At 40.2% G+C, this 24737-nt stretch overlaps 1 long non-coding RNA gene across 3 annotated transcripts in view; it reads right to left on the bottom strand.

Moving 5' to 3' along the window:
- Window positions 1-24737, bottom strand: part of LOC119250377 (uncharacterized) — a 216895-nt gene that overhangs the window by 157646 nt on the left and 34512 nt on the right. For all 3 annotated transcript variants that reach the window (XR_008552430.1, XR_008552429.1, XR_008552428.1), the window contains exon 3: window positions 1908-2009. This is a non-coding gene — a long non-coding RNA (uncharacterized LOC119250377). The remainder of the gene's footprint in view (window positions 1-1907; window positions 2010-24737) is intronic.

Raw genomic sequence — 24737 nt, forward strand, 5'->3', positions numbered from 1 at the left:
TGGTGACACAAGGGGTTAAGCACAGCACTGTGAAGCAATCTGCAGCACAAGTTCGATCCCCAGCCAGTGAGGTAGCTACCCACATGGCGCAGCAGACCTCTCCTGACTCGCCCGCTGCTCCCCTCAGCAGTGTACTTTGGTCAATCTGCCTGTTCTGTTCCCCACTCTGTCTCTGGTGAATCCTCTCACCCCCACATCTCTGGCCTGTACCCCAACTCTTGTATGCATAAATAAATAAATCTTTAAAAAATAGATAAACTCATGCCATTCACAGCAATATAGATGGAGCTAGACAGGATCATTCTTATTTTTAAAGTAGCTTCTTCCTCTTCCCAGGCCACAACAGGTAGATCAGGTTCTCACATTCCTGGTCACTCCCTCCCTGTCCTAATCATCCCAAAGCCAGTTTTCAGACAACTAGAAGCCCCAACACCCAGAGCCTGATGAAATTATTTAACCTTGCCTCACCCATTCCTTTCCTCAGACCATAATACAGGCTGTCATCCATGTGTTCCCCTTGTGCTCTCTAGCTGCTTGTAGGTCCCTGTGCCTCCCCACATGGCCCGTCTGCATGGCACACACACCTCCTGTCTCCAGGCTTTCCTGAATTTAAACATCTCTCTCACAACAGCTAGTGTGCCTTATACATCATAGTAAACACATCCTGTATCCCCTTAAATCAGTCACCTAAAAATATGGAGCAGAAGTAGAGGGAATACACGGAAGAGATCAATGGATCATAAGCACCTAATCAAAGCTTGCTATCATCATTAATGATGACCTTCATCTCATGTCAATGGGACAACAGTGAAAACTTCTAAACAAGTAAGCAGCATGATTGGCATTATAGAAAACGTCTTCTGAACTCTTCATGTTATAGGGCAACCCCAATATAAAAACGGGTTGCCTGGCTGTGGGTCCTCACCCACGCACTTTTTCCCCCTAACAATCAGAACCAAGAAATATCTATCTCAGCTTTCTGTCTCAGGAAAAGGAGTTCCAAATAGTGGGGTCATTATGGTTCCTACCATGAATTTTCCTGTGATGAAAAAAGGGGTACAATGAGACATGCATTGGGCAGGGCTTAATCTCTGTCTGATAATTAGACTTTCATTCAGAAAAATATTTTGCCCTCCCTGAACAAAATCATTAATATGAGAACTTGTGTCCATCCAAACACACGATAGATGAACCTTTCCATAACAGGCTGAGACACCAGCTCTGAAGGTTTTATTGACATTACCGTGATCCTTCCATAGGTTGCCAGAAAAAACAGTCCCCAGAGAGCAATTAATACCAGCTTGACCTCATAATTAGGGTGAGCCCATTACACTTACCAAACTGGGAAAAGGAACCTAACGCCCTCTGGAAACAGACAAAGGTAGAGGGAATAAGAGTGACTGTGTTCTCATTCCTATATAATACTTCAGATGTAAGGAAAGATGGCCCTTTTCTCTCCTAATAGCCTCTTTAGATTCTTTCCTCAGAATTCGAACGTTTAAATTCAAGGAAAGTGGCATTCACCAAGCACTGCATAGATGTCAAAATCTAGGTAGAGTTTCATGATGGCAGCAAAACCCTGGATATTTTCAGAAATACATATCTGTATAATAGGTATGTCAGTGTCTATATACAGTGGCTTCCGCTCTCAAGCCCCTTGCATTCTAAGGCAAAAGCTAATATAAGGAACACAACTAGTGGAAAATTCTTGGAACAAGGAATGAACTGTTCAATAGAAACATTTCTGGCCGGACTCATGACCAGGGCATTGGGAAACGGGTCCATTTGTCTGAAAACCGTAAGGGTCTTTCTGAATTTAAATGGATTACTCCCATTGCTGCTGACCATAGGTCCAAGAACTTGTGGAACACCTAGAAAATGTGTCATCACCATTGAGTGGAACTCACCCTGAAGTCACAAATGTAGTTCAAGAATAAAGTCCAGACAAGGAAGTCATGACAGCAGCCACTTAAGGAAACTTGCTGTTACTGGGGACCCATTCTGAGATCCTGGGGAAACAGAAAGGAGTTACAAAAATATTTAGTTAAATGAGACCTTTGAGGCTGCTCTAAGAGCCCAGAAAACTGCCAGCCTAGCGTTGGGATTTAGTGACTGAGGGTATCTCAGAGCAGGATTCCCAGCGGGAGCAAAGCAGGCTCAAGACTGTTGAAACACAGAGAGGCTGGAAGAGGGGCTTCCTGGAGCCCCTGAAGGGCTGGAGCTGGGGAGCCTGGAGCTGGGGAGGGGGATGCATAAAGGGATTGCAGGGAAATGTTCTCAGAAACAGGAAAACATGGCTTGAGACTGGCTTTCTAGAAAAATTAGCAATAAATTTAGAAAATCACATTTCTCAAATGATTTCTTATTCCCTTGCCAATAGAAATGGAACAAAGGCGGGGGAGTGAAAAGTTGCTCAATTATCCAATTATCAAGTTTTCAAATTAAAGCAATAATGAGACAAACATTCCACCTTTGATATTGCCCAAGACTTAGCAGGTTAATAAAGCCTAGTCATGGCTAAAACTGAAGTAAATAGACAAGACTTAGAGCTGGTGGTGGAACTACATATTGGTACAGCTTTTGCAAATGGTAATTTCTCTATCTAAAAAATATAAATGAAGTAAATCTCTGCCATGATTGGTCAATACCAAAAAAAAAAGATAAGTTAGTAATATTAGCAAATATAAATTTATTACTTAGGTAATACTAACTGCTAATACACCTCAAGATCTGAGTGACTTAACAAAATTAAAGTTTATTTCTCACTCATCTAATGAGTACAGTACAGACATTCTGGGAAGCAGGCAGGTTTCTTCCACTCACTGATTTAGAAAACTGGACTTCTCCATTTTACTGTTCTCACCTTCCCTAAGGCTTACAAAACTCATTCATCTAAACGTTTTCTTTGAACAGCCAAACCATAAATATTTTAGACTTTTCACCCACAGTTGGTATCTGCTTCCTCTACATTTTTTAATTATTCTTTAAAAATATAAAATAAAAAATTTAATATTCAAAGTTTTTGATTCAGTAATTATACCAGTTAAATTTTGTTCCAGAGAAACATTCACTCATGAGCACATGCATGAGGATGATCATTACAGCCTTCTTTATAACTGCCTTGTTTACAAAATACCAAAAGCCCATCCAAAATTTCCATGCAAGGGATCATATACCTGCTTACAGAATAAGATTGCTCTAACATGTATTGGTGAAAAAGCAAAGTAATTGCCGAAAAGCATATAATGTTATAGTATGATTTGGTGGGACTAAAAATTGTGAACATGTGTTACATTTTAATATATGCACAGAAAATGATTAGGAGGTTACACTTAAAAATATTTGGAGGTATCAGATTATGAGGGAATATTCATTATTTTCTACTTTAGTCCCATGATGTTTGAATTTGTATTAAGACAATAAATTATATTCATGATTAGAAATTAAAATTCAATATAGAAAAACACCTTTGAACAAGGTAGCCAGATACCAGCTACAAGGGTTCTAGCCAGCACCTCACTTGGGACCTAAGTAAAGAGCAGCGAGTTGAGTGAACATGGTGGTGGACATTAATTCCATATATACACATTTCCTGAATATCTGCCTTCTACTAAGTGCCAAGCCAGGTGCCAGGGATATCAAAGTGTCCTCCAGTCACACCCCAGTTAATCAGAATTCAAAATCTGACAGGCCAGCCCCCAAAGAAAGGGACAGTCTCACAAATCAAGCACCAGTGAGACCTGGCCTAGTCCTTGCTGATGTTCAATCAGCCAGTTCTCAACGGTAAAGCTATTCCAGGTGCTTATGTCTGGCATCTCCTCTGACGAGCACAAACCCATTCTGAGCCCCTGTGCCTGTGCTGTATCTGTTAAATATCTTAGCTATCTGCCCAACGGGGGCCGACACCTCATAGCCCCTACTCCCACAAGTCACGGCCACATTTCACACCTGCTGTTGGGTCTCCATATCTTGTGCCTCCTGATTTGCCCTGCTGGCCTCTTACTGGACTTCCTGACCACTCCTTGGCTCTAGAACCCTGGTGAGACTTTTTCTCCTTGGTTGACTCCTCGATCACTACTTGGAAAACCCAAGCTGGCTTGATACTGCCCAGTTGTCTACTCCCTGCCTCCAAACCTTGCCTCAGGACCATTTCCTTAACTCACCCCCTCAACATAAATAAATAAATAAATAAATAACAAAAAACACCTAAAGACTTGACCTGGGGCTTCCATAGTTTCACTGCCTCCTGCATCCAGTCATACACGGTGGGCCAGGAGCCACCAAGGGAGTCAAGAAGCCCAATCCTCATGTTCCTTCCCTGCCATGAATGAGCTATGTGACTATGGGTCAGGTTGCCTCTTTGAGTCCTTTCTTACTTGTCTATTAAGTTGAGGATGTGGGATCAAAAAAAAATAAGAGTTTTATTACAACAGCATATAATGAGGACCTGGCAAGTCCGAAGACCTGTATAGGGTGAATATGGGCATATAGACAGAGATGAAGATACAGGCACAGACATAGATATAGATATCCTACAATAACCCTATGCAGAAGGAACATTATTACCAGAGGGTTTAAATATCTTTCTCTAGATCACAAACCTATAAGTGGAATTTGTGATATAATAAGGGCATCCAAAGGCCATATTCTTAACCTTCAAACCATACAAGACAGTTGTGACAATCACACAAAAAATAAAAGAATCATGTATACAAAACCCTGATGCACTCTACCAGTGTTGCCACATTTGTAGACATAGTTTAAATAATGAAAAAAAATCAAAGGATTATTCTGAATTACTCTCATATAACACATCTTTTCTTCCTTCTAGAATCTTCCATTCAGCACTCTGACAATATTCCCCTAATGCTCAGTTAAAACAGAAAGATCCATCTACTTCTCAAATGCACCTATAGTTATTTTTCAATTATTCCATCCACTGCACTTTCATAAAGCCATCTCCAATGTATATTGGCATCTGCATCTGGTTTATCTTCTCCCCACACCCTGGCTGCTCAGAGCCTTCTAATGACACCAAAGGTTAAACGTTTGCAGACTCAGTCAACACCCACAACATTAAAACAATTGGATGGAAAGTAATCTCATCTCAACATGCTGGGGGAGATGTGCTAGACGCCCATCAGAGTTAATGGGAGTTACAGCCAAAATCAAGGTGAAGGCTCTGCTCCCTGGGGTACAATGGCAAAGAGCAGAACAAGGAGAGTTCAAATTGGAAAAACTCTGCAACTGCATCAAGGGCCCTAGGAATCTAGGTACCAGATTTTGTGTACATCACGTATCTTTGGGAGTTGATCTCTAGCCTGGGGCTCAGACAAAAGTGGGACTAGTTCTTGCAACCAGCAGCTGTGTGACCTTGACAAAGTTATTAATCCCCATCAGACCTCAGTCTACTGATCTTTAGGAAGGGTGTAACAAAGCATATAATTAACCCATTTGTGATGGGTTATATGGGAGGCTAAATGAAATTATGCAAGCAAAATGCACTGAACAAAGTGAATGCTATATAAGTGAGAGAGGTCTATCATTAGTTTCATTATCATCACAATTAATGCCTTAGATAACTAAGTTTTTTCTCAAGTCAAATTGCTTCCAATAGCGTTAGCATCCACCACAATCACTACCATCCCACAGGTAGTCAGAGTGATTACTTTATCTTCTTCCACACAGTCTTGTTTCATCCTCCCCAAAGCTCTGAAACAGACTTCAACCCCACTTCACAACTGGCAGAAAGGGAGGCTCAGTGAGGATGAGGTGTATGAGTTCACAAAAGAGAGAACCCAGTGGAATAAAACTAGTGCATTTTCAGGTAGGTGGAAGGAATCCTGCAAAAAGGTGACCTGCCCAAGAGAGTAGAGAGAACAGAAATATCAAGTTGGGTATGTTTGGAATGGGGGGCCTTCCAGGCAGGATGGAGAAGGGAAGTGTTTCTGAGGCAGTCTGTGGAGGGGATATGTAGCATATCTGATAAATTATGGACAAGGTCAAGATTTCTATAAATCTTTACACAGGTTAAATCTATGGCCATATATCCAAGTCTTCCTACCTCTTTTCCATTTGTGGCTGCACCATCCTGATAATCCCCAGTGAGATAAAAATTAGTGTGGACCCAAAGAAACTACAAATGTGAACTGTTCACCCAGTCAGTTCAGAAGGTATTTGTCATTTGGGCTTTCATATACGATATTAAGGCAAATCATTATTTGAGACTCCTACCCAGTCAGTACTTCCTGAGCATTAAGGGTGTTCCTCTGAACCAGGAATTCAACATCGACAAAATAAAGTTGCAAAAACCATAAGGAAGGGGAAAAGTAAGTCACGTCTCTTTTAAAATATACCCTGAACACACAGAGGACACTCAGATAGATGTGAACATCGGAGGTGGCGATGAAAGCATTATACAGGGGAAACCTGGGGGAAAGTCAGGTACACACTACATGAGCATTGAAATGCCCACGGACCTCAGATTCTACCATATAGGCTGGGTCCCCAAGAAGCTTCATTTTAATTCTGTTTTAAATACCTCCTTTCTAAGTTTCCTTAGGAGAAGACATCCAAGCCTTGAAGGCACACCCTCCATCTCTTTGTATAGCACCATGGCAAGCTGGTTCCTTGGCCCCCTTATGGGCCTCCTAATGAATGAAGCCCACCTTAAGGAGAGAATTACTTCTCTCTAGAAAGTCAGATGTAAGAAAGGAGCAGAGAGTAAGCCCTGGAGTTTAAAACAGAAAGGAAAAAATATGGCCATGAAACAACAACAAAATTTAGCAACCCAGTCCTGTGGCTAAATCAAAATATGGACATTTGGACAGGAGCCTCTGAACATGGGCCAGCTTCCACACACCACCTCCCTCCCTCTCTTACCACCTGTGACTTGTGGGGGTTACCTTTGGTTCACCCAAAACACAAGACATCACATTACACATATTTACATTTGGCAAAATATAAACCTCAGCTAAAAGTGAAGACCCAAATTACATCTAAAATGAGATATTGTATCCTTGGGGTCAGAGATTTCTCTTACCAAGACAGGTTGAGTCTTATATTTCAATTTCAGTTTTAGAGCAAAGTCTTGTTCATATATTATCGCATTTATTCCTCAACACAACACTCCGGTGTGGGTATTACATGCCCAATGCACAGACTGAGCAGCTGAGGCAGGGGGAAAAAAATGATAGTGCAAGAGACCAGACAACACTTAGCAGCAGAGCTTGGCTTCAAATCCAGTCTCCTAATTTCAGATCTAGAGCTCTGTGTCCTACACCACCATATCTCCCCTGTATTTTCCCAAAGTAATGTCCTGTCCCAAAATTAGGACAAGCTCGCACTCATGTCTGAAACTCATGGTTGGCTCCCCTTTGCTTTTTCTGGATTAAGCTCTCTTCCCTAATTCTATCCCCAGAAACATGCAACCTGAAATGAAGGAAGCCTCCTCTTCAATTCTCTAGTGGAGAAAAAAAAAAAGTGGTTTTCTGTTCCTTTCTTGGATTCACAGGTAACAGTGGAGACACAGCAACATCTCGGATCTTGGAAGCTATTGTCCTGAGTATGTTTTATTCTTTCACATACACCTTAATTTGCCCGGGAAAGAAACAGCTATCTGATATGACAAGTGTATGTTTTTTGTTTTTTTTTTCCTGGAGATCTGACTTTTCATTTTTTCCTTGGAAGGGCCAGAGTGTCTTTCAAAAGTTTCAACCCTCAGTTTTTGAGAAACTTATCCATGTGGCATGTCTGTCACTTTTCACAGTCCTCAAGCGAGTCTTGGCAATTTTCACATAATGGCATTTGTTGACAGGTTGTTAGGGCTGACAGTGAATATGTTTGAAAAACTGTCAAGCTGGTGAAAAAAAATTAAAGAGAGAGCCTCCTTACATTTGAAACAGCATGTTAAACTGTAAGTACGTCCTCAAAATGCAGAGCCCTCCACTTCCCATCAAGTTACATGTTCCACGGTGACAGCCTAAGAGGTAGAATCCCTAAAAATTAATGTCATCTTGTCACTTCAAAGGTCAGGAGGCACATTACCACTAAACTCTATTCATCTGCATAAAATTGAGTTTGCCTTTAATGCTCCAGAACAGGTGAATGGACAGGAGCCGTCAGGGTGACGCAAGGTGTTTAATTGGGCAAGCAGAGCTGCCCCAGAAGCTGGCAGGGAGCCCAAAGACATGGCGTTGCAACTCTCACCACTTGGGCTACTATTGAGGTCAAGAGTTAATCAATGGACTTTCAAGGAAAGAGTTTATTGATGAACAGTGGCTGAGGCAATGAATGGCCAGAACAGTGTGGCAACGTCAGTGACCCATCTTTTTGACAAAAGAAAACCCAACATGTACTGAGGGCTCCACTTACTGGGCTTAGCAGAGGTCATCGAGGATGACCTAGGGTGAATGCATAGCAATTTTCTTTGGCCCCAGAGATGTGGGAATGACCAAATGACCACGGGAGGTCCTTTGAAAGGTCATTATGAGCACAGTCCAGGCCTAAATGCTTGGAGACAAGTAAGAGTGTGTGCTTGTCCTGGGAAGCCTGTACCCTGGCCAGATGCCAGACATGCACCTGAACCAAGAAATCACAAGTGGGCAGAGTAAGGAAACTTCAAAAAATTAAGAGTAATGATGTAGAAGTCAGCACCTCCTGCTATTAGTTTGTTTAACCCCTGCTTACTGAGTTCTCCTTACCAAGAGATTTGGCCCCAACCTTCTGCAAGACATCAATTGCATCAGTTCTGAGTGTAAACCCACTGTATTTGTTAGTGGGGGACTCTTGACTGTTAGTGGGGAACATTTAATGGGTATATCGAAAAAGCTGCTATTTCCAAGTCAATAATTAGTTCTAAGGCCATGGGCAATTTATGTAAGCTCTCTGGCATTTCCCTCATCTGGAGGACAGATTAATGCAATCTTTAAGGCTGAGTTGTCCTGAAGACAAAATTGAGATGATATATGTATAAGCATCACACCAGGTCCCATACACAGTAAGTGCCTAAACATTTTTCTTTGGAAGCCATTGTTCCCGGCAGGAATGGAGGAGATTGAGGTCATGCATCTTTCCACCAATTTTGCTTAGTGAGTCAAGTGATTTTCTTTCCTTTAATGCAAACTTTTTAAGGAACAACTAGCCATCATTGTAGTTTATCCCAGGATCTATGGGTAAACTTGTGCTCAAGCACACAGTTAAAAACGCCTTTAATTCTTTGGTTCAGAATGTGAGCATTTTTCCACCAGGGCCTCCCTCCAGTGGCTTAGATCTAAACAATATCCTGAACTTTGCAAGCTCTGCAAGATGTAGAGTTTAATCAACCAAGAGCTCTGAGGGGCCGGCAGTGTATCACGCCTGAGGGGCAGGGCTGCTGTCTCCTCCCTGCTCAGGAAAGAGTTTGTTGTACAGGAGAGTCAAGTCTGATTTTACAGTGCTGTCTCAGAGATTACCCAGGGGGTGGTCAGAAAGCTGACAATGGAGGAGTCCAGAGTGCTGGGACTTGCCTTCACAGCAAGAGGCTCCTGCTGGAATAGGGCTTGCAAAGGCAAAGAGAGTTGGAGCAAATTTCTCTAGAGATGGCTAATAACAAAAGAGAGAGTGAGAGAGACAAATGTCAGCTTCAGTTTTAAACATTTTTTACTAACTATAAAGAATACATAGAAAAGTGCACAAATAATAACTGAATCTCAAGGAATTTTCACAGAATGCTCACACTCTCATAACCAGTTCAAGCAATGATGTCCTCCTTTAAGGTAATCACTCTCCTGGCTTCTACCACATAGATTAGGTTGGCTTGCCTTTGAACTTTATATAAATGGGATTACACCCTATGAACATCTTCACATCTGGCTTCATTCACTTAATATTATGCTGGTGGGAGTCATCCAAATTATTGTGAGTTCTTTTTTCTCATAACCACATCAACTACTGACAGACATGTAAATCATGTTGAGGCTTAGACTAATGTGATTTTAGTTCCTATGATCATTCCTGTACACACCTTTTGGATCATACATCTATGTACTTCTGGTGGGTAAATAACTGGAGTGCAATGGCCAGTGATGAGATCTGCACACGTCCAATATTAGTACATACCACTAACAGTTTTCCAACGTGGTTGGACTATACATTCTCACCAGCAGTGTATGACTTTCAGTTATTCCACATTCTCCCCAACCCTTGGTGTCATTGAGCAAAATGTTTGTTATTCTTGTGGTTATGAAGAATAGCTGCTTCTTACTAAGATTTTGCCATATACCAAGTTCAGTGTTAAGCAGATTACATACCTTATATGTTTGCATTTTTCAGAAGCAATATTCCCATCTTTCTGATTAGGAAACTGATATTCAAAGAAATTAAGCTACTTGCTCAAATTCCATTTAATTCCTGTGTCAGAACTAGGATCAACCACAAATCTACATAACTCCAAAGATTGTGATATTTTCAGGATACTATGTTAATCTCAATAGATTCTTGATGAATTTAAAAGGATTTTTTTATTACTGTTCCTGCAATGATTTCAAAAATTGCAGTATAACAATGTGTCTTGGTCCATGTGGGTAGCTGTAACAACTTATCACTGACTATGTGGCTTTGACAACAATTATTTCTCACAGTTCTGTTTGGATTCCCCAGCCACACTTATTCTCAGGATATTGTTTAGGCACCTAGAGTTCTGGCTGGTCAAACTAAAATGTAGAGTCAGGCAAGGGGCCTCTCACCAGGATAAAAGTCTTGGTATGAGGAACATGCTGGAAAACCAGTATCTGCTGAAAACAGCAGGCAGACATTATAGCCAGATTAGCATAACCAGCTAGACTACCTTGACAGAAAGTTAAATGTAAACAGGAACTAGAGATAGTATGTTTTGATGAGCTAGAACAATGGAGCCCCCCAGGCAAAGCCCCTATTCACTCCACCCTAGTTTGTGCCAGCACTTGCCCACCTTAAAGTGATTCCCAATAAATGTAAGATTCCCTTGGGGAAAGGTGCTGCATTCCCTGAGGCATAAGCCCCTCTAGGTCGGTCTCTCTCTCTCTCTCTCTCTCTCTCTTTCTCTCTCTCTCTCTCTCCTTCCAATAAATTCACTTGCATCTCTTCATATAATGGCACTAACCCCCAATAGGAGGGTTGTACCCTCATAACCTAGTTACCTCCCAAAGTCCCACCTCAAAATACCATCACATTAAGGGTTAGGGTTCAATAGTTGAATCTTGAAGCACTCAGACACTCAGTTCATTGCAGAAGTAACTGACTTAGTCACACATGATTCCTTATAAGAAAGCAATCTAAAACTGAGCAACTAAAAAGAACATTACCAAGAAAAACAGTCCACAATGCATGCAAATGTGAACCTGCTGACGGCTGAAATCTTTAACATTGTGCCTCAATAAGACAAGCTTCTCTGAACCCGATAGACTAGCTGGCCTTTTTACCTTTTGGTTGCTTTCATTGCAAAAAACTAAGGGGGACACAGTTGGTGCTAAAATACCGAGCAGGATATTCCCAATGAAAGTTGGTTTTCCAGGATGGAGAAGAAACTCAAGCTGAGAGAGAGAAGATAAAGGGATATAGTATCCTCAATTTCAGTTGTCCGTGCCATTGAAGTGAATGGGAACATTACAACCCCTGCCTGGCCTCTCCTCATATTCCCAAATCATATATCTCAAGGTCTGGATTAACCTTACAGCTTAAGCCTGTCCTTTCTAATACCCCAAATTCCATCACTACACTCAGTCCAAGGCTGAGCCTCTTCCCATTTTCAACAGAGACAAAGGGACAAGCTGGGAGAGAAGATCTGTCTGGTAAGATCTTTGAAGAGAAGAAAAAGTTCCCCTTAGTTGCCCCCTGCATGACAGACTGCTTCCATTTGCTTAGGCATCATAATGATTTGGCTGTAGCTCTGTAAGCCAAACTCCCAGCCTTTGGATCTTCTTGAGAGAAGAGGAAGTAGGAAGTGCATCTGCCACTCTAACCTCCCTTCCAGTGGGGCTTGGAGTTGAATCACACTGCAGACCAGATGTAGTATCTGGTGCTCTTAACCACACGTAGTATCTGAATCACCCAACCCCTTCATAGAAATTCCCCTACCCAAATGCCAATGGACCACAAAAGGATGCATGCCACTTACAAATGTGTCTACCAACTCAGTTCAGTTCTAGAGACCAGAGAGATCTAAGAGTTTGACATGCATCTTTCTGTGTGTGGAGACTCTTTTGAATATGTGTGGATAATCTAAGGGAAATTTTCAAGAAAAATGCCATTCATCAGCGACATAGTCACTCTCCCTCTCCCTCTTCCCAGGACTTTCTTCCCCTGGCCTCTAGATTTCAGGTGTCTTTGCACTACCCTTTAGATGCCCATGAATCCCAAATCTCATGTCCGTATTCACCAGATTCCTCTTGTCTGAGGGTATTACTATGTGTGGTTTATAAAGATTAAAGAGCCCTTGTTTACACCCACAAACTGACAAAAGACCATGTAAACCAGGCGCACGTATTCTAGACTTGTTTCTTGTTATTATAAATTCCAGCACAGTGTGCATCTGCACCATCAACTAATTATCAGCCCTAGAATAGAGTGAATTGATATGTTTATTATAAACATGGTAATTCTATTAGAGCCAGACTGAAATTTAGGGAAGGATGTGGGTTCTCAGAGATGTAGGGATTCCACTAAGCTATGACGAGGCTGATGCTAAAGGAACCCCGTGGTCTGATTTCAGGACCCTGGGTGGGCTCTGCCAACTATGCAAGAGGTTCAGAGGAGGAGATGTGATAGTCTATGAGCCTGTCATGAGCTGCTTGATTGCACTGAAATCCTACATAGGTACCAAGAAATTCAGATACCAAGAAAATGATACTTAAGACCCTTCTATGGGGATGTAAAATTTTTTCAATACTAAAATTGTTCCTTTAAAAAAAAAAGCTGGGATAGACGATATGGATGTGGCCAGAATTATGGGGTAGCAATTATTCCTACTGCACTAAAGTTTGAAAATGAGAGTGTATTTGGAGACAGGAAATGAGAGCAGCTGTTCATCTCTTGTGGAATCTAGAAGATTTATAAAACTGAGGTTGTTTCCCAAAGGTTGTTTCCCATATTGTACAAGTTCAGTAGGCACTGCTGACTTTTTATTCCATGCAGACAGTAATCTCTGTAGGAATACTCCAGGGAAATAGGAGTACTGGTGTTTCTAGTTGATTCTAAGAAAGCCACTTTTAAAAAAAAAAATTGAATCCTGATCACCGAGATCAGGCAAGAATAGATATATGATAGACAACTGAGCAAGAAAAAGGCTTTTATAAAAGTGCATACTCTTTAAAACTTCAGTTTCACTCCTGATACTATGTCTTAAATGCATATATATGCACAAATGACATTTATTACAACATCACATTCATGATATCAATCAATTACAAGGACTGAAATGATGAAGAGTATTAATGTATCATGAGAAAAATACTGATTAGAAATCAATGTGAACAGTGAGATCAAATGAAGAAAACTATAAACAAAAAAACCATAAGATATTCAATTTTAAAAAAACATATATATGGCATTGCTCTCAATATATATATGACATGGCTTATCCATGTCACAAAATAAAAACAGCAGAGAAATGATAATTATCTGAATGATAAAGAAAAACACAATGTATAAAAAATTTTAGGTGGTCACACACCTAAAGCAGTGCTTAGAGGAAAATTTATAGCTTTAAAAACTTTTATCAGTAAGTAACATGGGCTTGAGATCAATGACATATTGCTAGAAAGAAGTTAGAAAAAAGGAGAACAAATATAAATCAAGCAACCAAAAGGAGGAAATAATAAAGAGGGGAAAACCAGTGAAATAAAAATCAAGAGTAAGAAGAAACAAAGCCAAAAGTTGATGATTTAAAAAGATTAATAGGGCCTCCCTGGTGGCACAAGAGTTAAAACACAATCTCTGAAGCTATCCGCAGCCACTGCAGCACGAGTTCAATCCCCAGCCAGGGAGATACCCACTTGGTGCAGGAGAACTCTCCTGACTCACCTGCAGTCTTCTGACTCATCCACTGCTCCCCTCAGCAGTGCATTTCAGTCAATCTGCCTGTTCTGTTCCCCACTCTGTCACTGGTGAATCCTCTCACCCCTCATACTTCTGGCCTGTACCCCAGTTCTTACATGCATACATAAATAAATCTTTTTCTAAAAGATTAATAAAATCTAGTATTATTAGCAAATAAGATTAAGAAGAAAAATCATTATTAATAATGAAAGAGAAGATATCACTATAGACATTGAAATAATAATAAAGGCTATAGAAACAATAAACTCATATTATGGCAATAAGTTTTAACAGCACAGATGAAGTGAACAAATTTGGTGAAAGACCTAAATTGCCAGAACTTCATAAGAAGCAGTGAAAGACCAGGCAAATGCCATATCTGTTGAAAAATTAATTTTAATTAAAAACAATTTCCACAATGAAAATTTCAGTCCTATATGACTTTAAAGATGAATTCTATCACTTTTTAACAAGTATTGTCCAAGCTTATACAAAATCTTTCTGGAAGTTCAGTGGAGAAGATGCTTCCCAATTTATTTTAAGATGCTAATATAGTCCCAAAAAAAGTCAAGAAAGGAAGAAAATTTTAGACCAGTGTACTCCATTGAACTAGATATTAAAATCCTAGACAAAATATTTGCAAATCAAATCCTGCAATTTCTGAAAAGACAATAATATTATTGACAATAATATGTATTAAAAGACAATAATACAGGGCCTCCCCGGTGGCGCAGAGGTTGAGCGCTGGGTTGCGAAGCTGCCCGCGGCCTCTGCGGCGCCGGTTCGATCCCCGGCTGCTCCCCGGCCACCAGAGGAGGGTCCCACATGGCGCGCAGACCTCTCCTGCCGTCCGCTGCTCCCCTCAGCAGTGTACTTCGGTCCTTCTGCCTGCTCTGCTCCCCGTTCTGGCTCTGGTGAATTCTCTCACCCTCCCGCGCTTCTGACTGTACCCAGTGCATGTATAAACAAAAAACAAAGAAAGAAAGAAAGAAAGAAAACATGCCTCTCTAAAAAAAAAAAAAAAAAAAAAAAGACAATAATACATCATAACCAAGTACTCTTTATCACAAATATGCAAGACTGGCTAAATAATAGAATATGAATTGGTGTATTTGAACACGTCAGCGGTATAAAAGAAAATAGACCATGATTAGTCACCTCAATAGAGTCAAAAAAGCATGTGACATAATTCAACTGCTATTCATGATTAAAAAGAAAACTCTCACTTCACTAGGAACAAAAAGAAATCCCTAAATCTGATAAGAAGCATCTGGTTTTTAAAAATCACAAATAACATACTTAATTGTTTAAAAAAATCACATTTTCCCTAAAGGAATAAAGCAAGAATTTCTGCTCTTAATACATCTATTAAATATTTATCAGGAAGAGCATTAAATAGCCAGAGCAATAAGGTAGGAATGAGAAATAAAGGGCTTATGGATTTGGAAAAAAACACGTAAGAATGTCTTTACCATCAGGTGACATTTTTTTACATATATATTGAAAATCTCATGGAATCTGTAAAACAAGCTCCAGAACTAGTAAATGAATTAGCAAGATCACAGGACACAAAATAAACATGCAACTTTTCATTTTAGTGTACTATCAGTAAACCATTTAACAAAATGAAATTTTAAAAATATATCATTTACAACAGCATCAAAAACACTTAAGGGTAAATTTCACAACATATTCATGATTCATATCCTGAAAACTGTAAAATTCTGCTGAGAGACACTAAGGAAGTTCCTAACAAAAGGAGAGCTATATTATGTTCATGGATTTGAAGACATCATTAAGGTATCAACTCTCTTCCAAATTGACCTATGAATCTACCAATCAAACTTCCAGCAGATAATATTTTAAGAACTGACAATCTAACTTAGAAGTGTATGTGAAAATGCAAAGGATGGACATCTGTACAATATCTCCACTGAATGGATATATAGACCAATAGAAGAGAATAAAGTCCAGAGACAGCCTTACACATTCACTCAGGCAGGAATTTGACTTTTACAAAGTTAGCAAAGCAATTCAATGGGGGAAAAAAATCTTTTCAACAAATAGTGCTGAACAACTTAATGTGCAAAGGGCAAAAAAAGTGAACCTTGACCTCTACATCAATACCCCTAAGAAACCAATTCATGATGAGTCACAGACCTAAATGTAAAAACTAAACTACAAAACTATTAGAAGACAATATAGGAATATCCTTGCAACCTTGGTAGACAATGAAAATAATAATTAAAAATGGGAAAAGTTTAAGTCATTATTAAGATATCATTGAAAAACTCATTCAAGATAATTAGCTTTTTTACATGTCAAAATTAGCTCTTTACATGTCAGCCATGATACTGTATATATCATGTATGTGCTACGACAATACTATATTATATAAACTACAAAAAAAAAAAAAAAACTATAGCTCCCCTGCCTGCCTGTAACTATTCAGGTGTTTCTTTTCATCATCCTTTGCAAAGCAGCAGAGATAGCTCTCCTCCCAGGACTGCCCACTTGTGACTGTACAGGTATCTCTTTTACCAAACTTGTCTCTTTTTCAGGGGCAGCTCTTCCTGCCCACTTGTGCCTGGGCAAGTGTCCTTTACTTCCCTTCCCTTTTTATAATAAACCTGCCCTTTGGAACATTAAAAAAGAAAACCATAATATATGATGAAGAAATTTTATTTTATTTTAATTTATATATGCATACAAGAACTGGGGTGTAGGGCAGAGGTACAGGGAGTGAGAGACAGAGTAGGGAGCAGAACAGGCAGATCTACTGAGATACATAGCTGAGGGGAGCAGTGGGAGAGACAGGAGAGGTCTGCTGTACCATGTGGGTAGCTCCCTGACCGGGGATAAAATTCATGCCACAGTGGTTGGCAATAGCTTAATAGCACTGAGACTTAATCCTTATGCCACCTGAGAGGCCCAAAGAAATTTTAAACAGTGAATGCCTTTTGGGGATTGTCTAGGAGACAAGCAGGAACTTCCTACAGAGATATTGATGTTTTATTTCTTGATTGGAGTGTCAGTTACATGAGTGTATGCATTTGTTAAAACTTGTTGAACCACATACTTAAAACTTGTTGAACCACATACTTAAGTTAGCCCTCAATTTTTTTTTTACATAAGTGAGGTAGTTAGCATTGCAAGACCTGAAGATTCGTGGAAATACACATCAATTGCACACAACTGATCTAGCAGCCTTGGATTGTAGAGTGGAAAACTTTGAGCCTCAGTTTCCCTACTTACAAGATGGGAAAGTAATAATTCATATCTTAAAACATTAAACATTATAATGCCTATAAACATGCCAATTATAATGGCTAACCAATAAATATATTCAATAAATATTTCTCTCTCTACCCTCACATGGCTTTATTTTTCAGCCCATCTTGTGAATGTGGACTGCATATATCTGTAGAACAAAGATATGCATGGTGTCACTGCACCAAAGGTATAAAACAACTACTAGCACACTGAAGGTAATATAATATTACCTGGGCTGCATTATTTTCCTATCAGTAGGATGCAAATAAAACAAGCACACTGAAATCAAGACCACACCAGTTATGATATAAGCAAGCTAACAGTTTTGTTAAAGAAACCAGTTTGCCTTAAACTTTCAGCATTGTCTTTTATCCTGTTTGTCTTGGTCCAGAAACAAGCCACACAAAATGCAAAAGCTTAATCAGGAAACAGGACTTTGTAGATATGACAAAACAAACTTTACCATCAGCAAGCTCCTTAGAGCCACAGATCTTTTAACTTCTCCTTCACTGTGTTGGTCAAAATCCCAATCATAAGAAGACACTGCTTCAGGGACAGAGATGAACAGTGACAAAATCAAATTCTGAAAGTCACCAAGATGAGAGGTTCAACACCAGCACTGTCACCTTCAGGCTGTGCATGAGGCAATTACAAATGCGAAACAACTATGTGGTTTTTGTCTCACCCATAAACTCTTCCCTAAAACAGCTAATCCTATATATATATATATATATATATATATATATATATATATATATATACATATACATATGTACATATGTACACACACACACTGAATGAGTAAGTTAATAAATGGACATATTAAAGCATGTTCTTCATGGCAGCAGAATAAGCATTAAATGAAATAATGTATATTTAAACACCCTCTCAGTCCCCAGCATTTGAACTGTTACACATTCTTTGTTTTTTGTATGTTGTTCCCAATGTGAATGAGTACTTCAGGAGGGATGCTTTATATATGAACCAAAGTTTTAGTACACATCACTGAAACCATGTTTGTTTGTTCAGCTTTGGAAGTCTTTCTCTCTCTCTCTCACTCTCTCTTTCTCTGTCTCTTTCTCTCTCTCTCTATCATCTCAGAAAGTCAAACTATATCCTAAATGGAGCTGGGGGGAAAAAAGCAACTCTAAAATCACAGACGGTTCTGCTTCCCTGTCTCAGTAATCTGACCTTATCCTGCACAGGAAGTGTGTCTCACCACAAACATTGGCTTCCAGAAATGTGGCCAATGCATTGTTAGCACCACTCACATGGCGAGCGTAACAGAAAATCACTGAGGAACGTTCCAAGTTTTGCTCATAAAATCAGTAATTTTTTTGTCATTTGTTGCCATTAACAAGTAACTTGTGACCTAATAAATGTCACTATTCATTTTCTTTAATTAAAATAATAAATATTATGCAGTGACACAGATTGGCATTTATGCCTTCATTTCTGTGATGTAGGATTTATAACCAAGGCTTTCTTTGAGGGATTCCACAAATAAAGGTTATTAAGCTGCCACGAGATGAACACAAGCACAGGTTAATGAAATTGGACAAGGAAAGGCATTGATGGATGAAGCCCTCATACACAAAGGAAAAGAGAATTCCCACCCAAAGCAAGAAGCATTCTTGGGCTGGCAAAATGGATATTCTATTCTCATAGGCAGTTCGACTTTAAATATCTGCAGGATGAACTCAGAGGCAACATCCAACCACTGTCACACTTATAGTGGGCTGCAGTGTGGTCCTCTAGGCCCTTGAGAACCACTTGCTGGTGCACCTTAAGGAAGGCAGAAAAGCTTCTCTGGCATGTGAACCTGCAAGCAGAAAACTAGAATCTATTACGGTAGTGTCCTACCCACCTCATCTGAAGACATGGTTCTAAGTTCTAAAACAGAACAGGCTACCCCTCACAAAAAATAAAAAATTAAACAGAAAGATAAGTCTGACAGCATTTCTTCAAAGAATCTCTTCTTACCTAGAAGATTGTGCTCTAGTGCAGAGTCATGCTATGAATCCAATGCTTCCAACCTGAGATCCACTCTGGCTCCACTCCAGATCCAATTGATCTGGATCTGGAAATTCAGCTTCATGAAATGGACTCAAACTGCCCTTGTGGGCAAAATTCCAGCTGCTGCTCTCAAAGCCTCTGACAAGCACGGAGTATTACCTTCATGGTCGAGATTCATCTCTGTGCATTTAAAGCACCTCAGTGCTGCAGACATCATAGCTCACATCACTCCATATCCAGCTCAGAACCACAAGAGAGTAGGGAGCAGACTGATTGAGCTGCACTTCTCAATTATTGGACTACAAGAAAGGCCCCAGATGTAGGATGGGGCTCCCAGCCCCTGTCTGCCTCTACCCCAGCCACTATTCTTGGCTTTGACTAAATTAAAGAGTGTAGCTCTCTACCTGAGGTTAAAATACAGCCCCGCTTTAGAAATTGCCAAGTATTTCAAAGAATGAAAGGAAACACAGCTACTTTGATGTGGAGGAGTCCCAACTTTGAAGGTGGCCAGAGTTGAGTTCAAATTTTACTTTTATCACATACTAAAGAACACTGACACATAGCAGGGACGCAGCAAATATTAGCTCCCAGCATGACAGGATGGAGCGAAAGCTTTGCCTTCCCAGACCCTGGTATATACAAATAATATGTAGCTTATGTAATTATATATGTGACATGTTTTATATAAATACACACATATATGCATGGTCTCACTTCTGCACACATTTCAGTTAAGGTACAAGCAAGCTGGATTTACAGCCTTAAATAGATGTGCACTTAAGTGACAGAAAGAGAAGGTCCTGAAGTAGACAACTAAAGAGCTAGCCCTTGCCAGGGTAGTGTAAAAATTGAGGACACTTAGACAAGAATCCTCCTCTGAGCAATGTCTGGACAGCCCTTGACCCCTGAGACTCTGCTGTTGTGTCTCTCCCTCACGTGTTCTCAGAGCTGAGTAGCCCCATTCAATCTGGAGACTCATTCTATCTTTGACTTAATTTTCTCAATTAGGTTATTACATAGACTTAAGCCACCACTGACACAGCCATCCCCCCCACTCTTTCCATGTTAGCACAAATGTCAAACAAGTTATAGATTAAACCTATAATTTTTTGAGAGCCACACCCTATTTGTAAAATTGACAGTCACAACAACTTCACAGGGTCTCCTTGGAGATTTATAAAGATGATGAACAAATGATAGGTGATAAACGGATGGATGGATGGATGGGAGGTTTATCAAAGTCCCTGGCACAGAGCAAGTACTCAATTAATTTTAACTAGTATTTTTATTGTGATGAAGGCAACAATCACTTGACTGATTTCTGTTTTGTCCTACTATACATTGACTTTATAGTTAACTCTCTTGAATGACCTACTCTGTATTACAATGCTATTGGCAGTATCTCTAATTTATCACATTATAGGTATAACATCAGGAACCCTGGATAAAGTGATACAGACCATAGCACAGAGGTCTGGAAACACTGAAATTCCATGACTTCTGTGACAGAAAGCCCACTCTTTGTGAGGCCTCTTATATTGCTCCAAAGAATTTCTAAAGGCAAATTTTTTTCCCATTGGTTTAAGAATTTGAGATAATGCTAATCCCATTTGTCACTGACAGTCTTTTGGATATTTGAAGCATTGATTGTACAACTGAAGGTTGAGTCTGGCACAAGGACTGATAGTCTACACATCCCTGAGATGAGGAACCACTAACCTGCCAAACACCACCTCTGGTCTTAATGTAGACATTCCAGTCAACGTGTTCATCTCATAGATTTAAGCTCCTGTCAGAAATCCCTTTCCCCATGTTCTCCCGTATCTCTGCTTTCTAGCTCCAAATCATTTCTTTCTCAGACATCCCCAGTTCTAGTTCCCTACTGTTAACTAAATCAGCACTTTTCTTTTCATTGTTAATATTTACAAGTAAAAACACAGCAGAGAATCACTGTGTGCCTGAAAACAAATAGAGGATGACAAAAGCAGGACTGAGGTGGGCAGGCTGGTGAACACTTTTAGCTCCAAGCAAGGGCTTCAAATACATCCTTGAAACCGAAAGTTACTGCAAATTATGAAATCCGAGGACAGCTGACAGGTGACCAAAACTGTGTATGTCACATACCTGAAAGACTAAGGAGCCTCTGTGTCTTCAGCCTTCTCAACTCATGGAGACATAAATCAGAAACATGTATATCGTTTTCTCTAGTTGATATTCTGTCTCTATTCTCTCAGTAAACTTGGGCACATTCCAAAACACCAGGGTCATCCTAGAAATATGACTGCAGGATTGAGGATCCTAAAGAGGGGGATGAGAGGAGGGGAGGAGAGGTAGGAGGGCATCCAATGGGCAGTGGTAGAGGATTATGGGTGCTCTTGGTGTAGGTGTGTTAACATGCATCTGACAAGGTGTGAACCTATTCCCCTAAATCATATACAGTGTTTAAGTCAATGTGACTTCAATAAAATTGAATTAACTAAATTAATTAAAACACCTCAAGAAGCATGATCCTGTACCTCTGAATCATATGCAGTAATGTAAATTAATATTACTTTAAAAAAAATTTTCACTTATAAATAATATATGTCTAGCTCATCTTAAAATTCCAGACTTGGGCCTCCCCTGGTGACGCAGCGGTTGAGCGCTGGGCTGCGAGGCTGCCCGCAGCCTCTGCAGCGCTGGTTCATTCCCTTGCCGCCGGCAAGGGTCCCACAAAAAAAAAAAATTTCAAACTTATCTCCAATCCACTTTGAAATCTCTTCCCTTTCTCATATTCATTAGCTGAGTTTGTAACTCAGGGAACTTTGAAAGGAGTTTGTCTCCCTAGTACTTTAAAGGGAACCCCACAGTTCAGTCCTAAGACAACTCCTCTTTGGAATAAGGACTAGGGGGTCATGGTCACTTGGTTGGAAGGGAAGCAGCGCAGTCTGTCATTATCTGCAGGTCCAGGGTGGAACTGAAATTCTGTACTTCTTTTTTAAAAAAAAAAGATTTATTTTATTTATGCATACAAGAGCTGGGATACACGACAGAGGTGTGAGGGGTGAGAGGATTCACCAGAGACAGAGTAGGGATCAGAACAGGCAGATGTACTGAAATACACTGTTGAGGGGAGCAGCAAGAGAGTCAGAAGAGGTCTGCTGCACCATGTGGGTTGTTACCTGGCTGGCCGGGGGATCGAACTTGTGCAGCAGAGGCTGCTGACAGCTTCATAGGTTGCATCTTAACCCCTTGAGCCACTAGGGAGGCCTGATTCTGCACTTTTAACTGGCATCCTGGTGGTGACATCAGCAACCAAGCACACATGAGTGGATAAATTTCATTTTTTCTCTCTCACCGTTGTTGAGGCCCAGAAACTCTTTATTCTCACACGAATATATTATGTTTACTGAGTGCTTCACACAAGGTGAACATTGCACTAAATGCATCACATGCCTTGTATCATTTAATTCTCTCAACAACTTTTTGAAACAGCTAGAATTCATCATGTCTGTTTTAAAGAACTGATCCTAAGAGAAACTGAGCAGCCAGATCCCTTTGGCACACAGCTGGGACTGGAGGGCAGGGGCGTGCTCCTCAACACACAGTCAGAGAGCAGATCAAAATTGAAGATTATACAGTGAAGAAACAGAGATAAACCATTACAGGGTACAAAGAAACTTCATTCTGTGATGCTTAGGTTAGACTCAGATGTCCCTGAAATGGTCGACCCCCACAGAAAAATCACAATACAGAGCTCCTGAAATCGCCCAAGATGCATTTAAGCACAGGTGCACATCTCGAACTCCATTACTTTCCTCTTTCTTTGTTTACAACCACCAAGTTCAAGCCACCTCTTCTATGTCAGGGAGACCCCATGAATAATAGATAATAGTCATTTTTAACTGTCAGCAATATACCTTGCAAATGGTGTGTGCAGGCTTTTAAATAACCCGGCAAACCATTCTCCTGACATCATTTTTATACCACACCTTTGCAATGAAACAATCTGAGAAAGAGCATGTGGGTTAAACTACAGAATCACACTCACCCACACGTTCTTGACTGCACTTAATATTTCAGGGGATTCTGCCTCCCCCTCCTCCATACATATAATACCTGCCTGCTATGAAGTCAAGACAATTAAAATATTTCAGAGTTTTCCCATGGTTAAATAGGCTCATCTTCCCCTGTGACAGTTAGTTTATGGAGTCAGGAAGGGATCACTGTCATTCATTCCTGCTTATAACTGACACTGAGTTGATTAAGAAAAACAGACTGTTTCCATCCAATGAGACCCTGGCTAGTCATAGGTTGTGACTGCTCTGGGTTAGGACAAGGTGATGTGAATCTCCTGTTTGCCTGTGAAGAAAGGGAATTCATCCCAAGACAAAACCATGTCACAGAGGCACATGGCTCCCCATGAAGAAGTACATCTTTAGGCCTGTTTGTCACGTGGTACAGGAGTGTCACATCACTGGGAAAACAAATCTGGCTGCACCACAATCCATCAACAAGAGACTCAGCAAGTGCCAGGTGCATTGTGAGCACTTAACCAAAACTGAGATTTCATTAATAACTAATTAACATAAGGAGATGAAGTATTCTTGCTCATCTTCTTTGAAATGCTTTTACTTGGGAAAACTCTGAATATATAAAAAAGTGAAGAGGATAGTATAATGACCACCATTATACCAGCTTCAACAATTTATTGACTCAGGGAAGTCTTATTTAATTTATACCTCACTCACTTCCTTCCCACTTAAGGATTTTGGGGCAGCAAATCTTGGATATTGTATCACACTGTACATTAATCCTAATTATCTCCTAAATACTATTCAAATATACCCTCTCCTCTCCATCCCATGACCCCGTCCTTATTCAGACTCTTATTATTATGGTAGATTGAACAGTGTCCCCAAACCTGTATATCCCACCCTAATCCCCAGAATCTGTGACTGTTTCATTATTTGGAATAAAGAGTCTTTGTAGATGTAATTAAGTTAAGAATCTCATGATGGCATCTTCTTGGATTTGGAGTGGGCCCTAAATCTAATGTCAGGTGTGCTTAGAAAAGGAAGACAAAAGCAGATTTGAGATAGAGAAGTCATGTGACGACAGAGGCAGAAATGAGTGATGCTGCCCCAAGCCAAGGGATGCCCGGCACCACCAGCAGCTAGAACAGGGTGAACTGTCCCCTAAAACCTCAAGAGAAAACAGGGCCCTGCTCACAAGGATGGTTTAACATCCGAAAATCAATCAACGTTATCCAACACATCAACAAAAAGAAATATAAAAACCATATGATAATATCAATAGATGCTGAGAAAGCTTTCGACAAAGTGCAACACCCATTCATGATAAAAGCCCTTGAAATTCTGGGGATACAAGGAACATACCTCAACATCATAAAGGCC

This window comes from Talpa occidentalis, unplaced genomic scaffold (assembly GCF_014898055.3).
Source record: "Talpa occidentalis isolate TD23 unplaced genomic scaffold, MPIMG_talOcc4v2.1 talOcc4.17, whole genome shotgun sequence".
Classification (NCBI taxonomy): domain Eukaryota; kingdom Metazoa; phylum Chordata; class Mammalia; order Eulipotyphla; family Talpidae; genus Talpa; species Talpa occidentalis.